The sequence below is a fragment of the Amblyomma mixtum genome, chromosome 1, assembly GCF_055824585.1.
Source record: "Amblyomma mixtum isolate Tamu chromosome 1, ASM5582458v1, whole genome shotgun sequence".
NCBI classification, from domain to species: Eukaryota; Metazoa; Arthropoda; class Arachnida; order Ixodida; family Ixodidae; genus Amblyomma; species Amblyomma mixtum.
Window position 1 is genome coordinate 245681784 of NC_143012.1, and position 6405 is coordinate 245688188.

Here is a 6405-nt window from a genome sequence, read left to right on the forward strand (position 1 = left end):
CGCTGGCGCTCGCGAAATGCTCGTCTGACGCAGCGTCATCGTTGAGCGCCGCAGCTTATCGGCTGTCTGACTCTGTGCTTAACCCTGGGCTGTCGTCGTGGTATTTCATGTGACGCCGCCACATTTTTCTTCCTTTTAGTTTGCACTGCGTGAACAGCTGCTTGCAACTGACCGACAAGCTTGTTGCGCAGGGGTTCAATACTTCAAGCAGGATCTGAACTCTTTCTTGAAATACGTTCAAGAGCAAGACAAGGTTTTCACCAAGTTTTAAGAAGTTGTAATGGTTTTTCTCTTCGCAGTGAAATTAGTTGATGTGCATGCTTTTCCCTAACAAGACTTATCGTGAAACCTTTCGATCACTGCACACAAAATAACTCTTAATATGCCGCTCTCCTTCGACGACAAATGAAAATAGGCATCGGAACGGTAAACTGAGAGCGGTTTTAAAGAGTAGTTTATTAAAATGTAGTGTATCTTAAAGCCGACTATGCAGAAACAGTCATTGCAAATCAGTCTCCTTAACGTATGTGCTCGAAATGACCTCCTTGCATTGCTATGCACATCATCAAGCGATCTTTCACTGAGTTTTTTTTTTCTCTCTTCTTGAGGGACATGCTCAAGTGATGTTTTGATTCTTTGTTTTAGGTCGTCGAGGCTCGCCGGTTCCGATTCGTGCACTTTGCTCTTTATGTAACCCCACAAAAAGAAAATCTAGTGGGGACAAATATGGCGAACGTGGTGGCCAGGCAATTGGTCCGCCGCGCCCAATCCACTGTTCGGGGAAGGAGCTGTTAAGGAATTGCACAGCCCGGGACGCAGAATGTGGAGGTGCTTCATCATGCTGAAACCACATTGATCTCAGGGCGTTCAGCGGCAACTCGGGAACGAAATCGGACACACAATTCTTTAAAATGTAGTCGGTATTAGTGCACTGCACGGGCTCGGGCCAGCCCGAAAGCCCGGGCCCGGCCCGGCCCGCGGGCCGGGCCGGGACATGATTTATTTTGCCGGGCCTGGGCCGGGCCCGGGCCTGAAGTTGCGGGCCCGGGCCGGGCTCGGGCTTAAAGCTGCGGGCCCGAGCCAGGCTTCTGTCCGTACAGAAACGGCTGGTGTCCGACTTTTCATTCAATATTGCAGAGTGAAGTGCAGAACTGTGGCTTTGAAGCAGCGACATGTTTGAGCTATGAGTTATAGTACGCGCTGAGAAAAAAACTAAGCTTTATTCATTCACTTATTTATTTCCTTATTTCCACGCCGCGGTGCAGTAACAGTAAAATTCAACCGGCCTTAATTGGCCATTGATCATTCGCGTTCCCAAAACATACCTATACACTATTATAAATGCATTAGGGAAGAACATATTAGTTTAGGACGCTTATGGTCTTCAAGCACATACCATGAAATACTCAAGCCCTTTAGCTTTTCGTTTCTGCTGAAAGGTGACCAGTTCGGCTATGAGCTCAACCTGTGAGATCGCGTTCAGTAAAAAAAATGTCATCCTACTGCTTGCTACGCAGCTTTAATATTTATACTTCGCAGGCGGCAGAACATAACTGATTACAATCATGGGGGAACGCAGAGGAGACTAGTACGCGTGTATGCAGCCCTTTTTATTCGGCTCTCGGAACTTCCGAGTTTATCTTTGCCCACCTACACGCGACCAGTCTCCAAAAGACGGGCCTGGCGAGAACTACACTTCATCACTTCCTTCTGAGTTAAAAAGAACCAACATTCTTTAAGCCAAACTGCGGTTTCAGAACCTTTGTCGGCCAGTTCCCTATCGCTGTAGTAGCAGTCTACTTGCTCAGTTACTGTGAAACGGGCCGGGCCCGGGCTGGGCTTCGCTCCGGGATTCACGGGCCGGGCCGGGCTCACTAGAGCGATAATTTAGCGGGCCCGGGCCGGGCCCGGGCTTCAAGCCGCGGGCCTGGGCCGGGCTCGGGCTTCAGGTCGCGGGCCTGGGCCAGGCTCAGGCTTCAGGTCGCGGGCCCGGGCCGGGCTCGGGCCTCAAATTCAGGCCCGTGCAGTGCTCTAGTCGGTATAACTCTTGCCGGTGAGTTTCCGATCAATAAAATAAGGGCAAACAATATGACCTCGAAAAATTCCGCACCACACATTTGCCGACCAGCGAGCCTGATGTGGGCGCAGCCAATATGGGTTTGTCTGGGACCAGTAGTGTGCGTTGTGCACACTGATTATTTCGTTCCTGTTGAACTGGGCCTCGTCAGTCCACAAGATACTGCGCAAGAAGTCAGGGCTTTGATCACATTGGTTCAAGCACCAATTACTTAAGTCCAGCCTTTTGTCATAGTCACTGGCCGTCAATTCCTGATGCAGACACAAATGGTAAGGATCGTATTTGTGCACCGAGAGCAGCCGCCTAACATTGGAAGAACTGGCACCGGTCGCTCGGGCGATTTCTCGCTTGCTAGCTTCTGGCTTCGCAGCGACATACCTTATTACAGCTGTCTCATGTGATTCGGCTGCTGGTGCTTTTCGCTTTCTCCTTTGCGGCTCCACAGATCCAGTTGTACGGAATCTATTCAAGATACTCCTGAAAGTTGGGAGTGCGGGAACACGAGAAGCAGGATTCTTCACCTTGAATAAACGTGCTGCCAGAGGGGCGTTATCATTTGCATTAACATAGTCAATAACAATGTCCACCTTTTCAGCAGTCGAAAAGTTACACGGCACTGTCGGAGTAATGCTGAAGGCGCGTCCAGAAATGTGACAAAGAGCGCAAGCCAAGCCTCAGAACCGGAACTCGTTACCGAAAAAAAAACAAAACAAAAAATCTAGACATCCATTTGCCCGATATCTTGCTTGCAACTGTTTTCTTTTTCTTGCACCTCTTTCGTAGCCAAAAACTGAAGCCTAGGAGAGCTGATATGCCCAGACTGTCAGCGCTGCGCCCGGACCGTGACGAGCAGCGCCCGCATTGCGTTGGCGATATCTCAGATGCCTACGAGTCGATGACGCTGCGCCAGACGAGCATTTCGCGAACGGCAGCGGCCGCCTCCGGACGGCTCCATCCGACCGGTGACGCCACCACTGCGTCACTCGTGGGCGTCCATAATGGCGCGCTTCGTCTGCTAGGTTTCGGTTTCCTGCGTCCAAAACCGCCAGAATTGCCAGCGCTGCAGTGCCAAAGAAATTAATTTTTTTTTTCGTTTAAAATCTGATATGGCTTTTCCTCACCGGCAGCTCACAGTTACAATTTCAATGAACCTCTAATCCGCCATAATTAAAAAGTTAATTATTTCATCTTTGTTCATTATTGAGTTAATTAGTACCTTTTAGAGCTCCTTATATTCATTTACACAGAATACAACATTTCCCATAAAGACCAGCAGAAAATTTTAATTTGCCTATTTTAAAAAAATGGAGAAAGTCTTAGGTGAAACACCCTGTATGCCTCCGGATGAATCTCGAAAGCCGAAGAAGAAAAGCATGCGAACGCCGCCCTAAACGCGTACATGACGTGGTGACGACTTACTTCCGGCGCTTCGCCGGTCATGCAGGGCGTTTAATGCTCGCATGTATACTCTCAACGGCGAGATATACCTGAAATGTTTTTTTTTTTGAAATGCCGAGCAAAACGCTTCCAGCTTTACTGCTGTCGAAGTTTACTACCACGTTGAACACTTTTGAAAAATAAAAGAAACCCTCTGAAAACAAAGTTTCGGTCACACTTCTGAATTTGAAGAATAGCTGAAAGCTTTTCAGATGACTTCAAAGTGTCTTTCTCTTATTGTGAGACGGTAGTTTACTAGTAGGACGTGATGGCCCTAACGAACACAGGGCGTCGTACTCTAGGGCTATCATGACGCAGGTTACTTAGCTGATGTAGCACAATTTTGCGAGCCGCGCTGTACAAAAAGGGGCAGGGGAAAATCTGTCTCATGCGGCACCTTTGAGTGCTTTGCCGCGCAGCGAAGCACAGCGCACAGTTCCTTGTCACGTGATTGCACTCTCTCCGTTCCGCAAACCAAGCGTTGCACACTGCGTTGAGGGTCCATGCTTAACGAGGGCAATGCCAGAAACCTTTCCTGGAAGCGGCAGCTGTTTTGCAACGTTCATGGTCAGCCTTCCTTTGACGGCACTTAGGATGCTTGGTTCGGTTTGCTGGGGTTTAACGTCCCAAAGCGACTCAGGCTATGAGGGACGCCGTGGTGAGGGGCTGCGGAAATTTCGACCACGTGGGGTTCTTTAACGTTCACTGACATCGCACAGCACACGGGCCTCTAGAATTACGCCTCCATCGAAATTCAGCCGCCGCGGCCGGGATCGAACCAGCGTCTTTCGGGTCAGCAGCCGAGCGCCGTAACCACTGAGCCACCGTGGCGGCACAAGAAAACGTGTTATAAAGTGAGGATCAACACAGTAATAACAAAAATGGTGTATCTATCACTAAGCAAACAAAAAGTTTTTGACGTTATTATCGACGAACCTATACGATTCAGCAGTTTTAACGCATGCAGGTGATTAACATCAGAGGGATATTCTCGAGAAGAAAACCATTTGCTTACCATAATTGATGTTAGCTTAGGAATCAGCATGTTAGCATTGTCAAAAAATCTAACGGACATATCAATTTTGAGGCAAGTGTGAAGGAAGAGTATTAATTGTGCAAGGTAATTGTGTAAGGTACTTATTTTAAGGCAATCATTGCAAGCTGCAGAGATGACCAAACGTAGCATTATTTGAAGGGAACTTATGCACCAATAATGTCACAACTGTGGCATGTAGACATAGTTGAGACTGTGTATGAGGTAAGGGTAATTATTTCAAATTCACGATCGTGTAGGTGCGAATGCTTTAGGAATGAGTGAGGTGCATGTTAGCCTATGAAGATGTGCAGGAAAGTTTGCTGGCATGCTTTTGTGGTTGTGCACGGTGCTGCAGTTTTTTTTCAGAATTCTCTTCCGGTATGCCGCCAAATTGAAGGCGATGAACGGCCTGCACGGTAAGGTCACGTGTTGAGGCTAGCGCTCGAGGCAAAGCAGAATGTACTATCGCGCTCAATATGAGTTGCAACGCGCGGTCATCGACCGGGGCTCGTTCCGTGGTGTGCCTCCTCCAAACAGTCGCTCGGAATTCTGGGAGAAACTTTTTCCTGAGCGGGGGTGCTGTTGTTTCCTGGAACAGCAGTTTCCCCCAGAATTCCGAGCGACTGTTTGGAGGAGGCACACCACGGAACGAACCCCGGTCGATGACCGTGCGTTGCAACTCATATTGAGCGCGATAGTACATGACATGGGACGCGGTCATTGGTGCAACAGCCGCTTTCACATCGGAGGCAGTACGTGGGTCAAATAGGCATATTTCCGAACTACAGCACTGGACAACCACTTAACGGATGGGCACTCACTGAGTGCCTCTACTTGCGCCTTAGGCAACACAAGAACGAAGGCGAATGGGATAATGTAAGCTTTGTATATAAGCGTCCAAGTTAAAGGAAAAGAGGTGCTCGTTTTGAGACGGGAGCTAAGAGCCATCGAAACCAGGGAACATAGAGGATTTTTTTTTTACATAAGAAAGAAAAAGACCAAACGCCCGTATTTTAGAAACATTTGCTGCTTAAGAACCTGAAACTCTTTGCTGCATCGTCTTTCCATCTCCAAGACAGATAGACAAAAAATGGTACTGAGGAGTAATAATAGTAGTAGTAGCTATTCATACAAGCTAAATATAAAGATAAAATCAAATGCAAAGATAAGACGGGTGCCGGCCGCTGCAACTGCTATGTACTATCTTGAGAACCGGATACGAACCCGGTAGAAGGGAAAGACACATGGGACTCATGAGCAATACCTGCTAAGGAATATCGCCTGAGCAAAAGAAGAAAAGCCTGAGCCAGAAAAGGAAGAGCTTTATTGCGGACAGAAATGACTTAATAAGAAGTAGTTGGTTGTTTCATACCAGTGGTTTTATTCATTTAAGTTTCTGCTTATGCAAAATTTTCGTTTCCTGGGCTCTTGCTCTTTTCTTATGGCTGCCACATGAGATGACTGTGCGTCGCCGCATGCGACGCCCGTGTCTTCTCACCAAGGCGGTGAAGTCAAACTGCGGGAGAGACCGAAACCATGAGTCATTATCCTCCGACCTTTCTTATGGTAGCGCTCATTCGAAACCAAACGCAAGTTGCTAGAACATCGCCTCGACTGTATTACGCAGACATACCAGTTGTGAACATTGTGATTGGGGTTGCGCCTTCTAGCGTGGAGCTGAAGGTTGGTGCCTGCCTTCAGTTCAACAGCCCTGCACACTACTGATGAGTCAGATATTGATGATACAGGTGACTCTCAATGGCACATATACGGCTGCCTTCGCTAAACTACGCATAGCGCTTCTACGCCAGTTTATCGCCAGTACGCATGAGAGCTTCTTTAGCATGAGTCTATA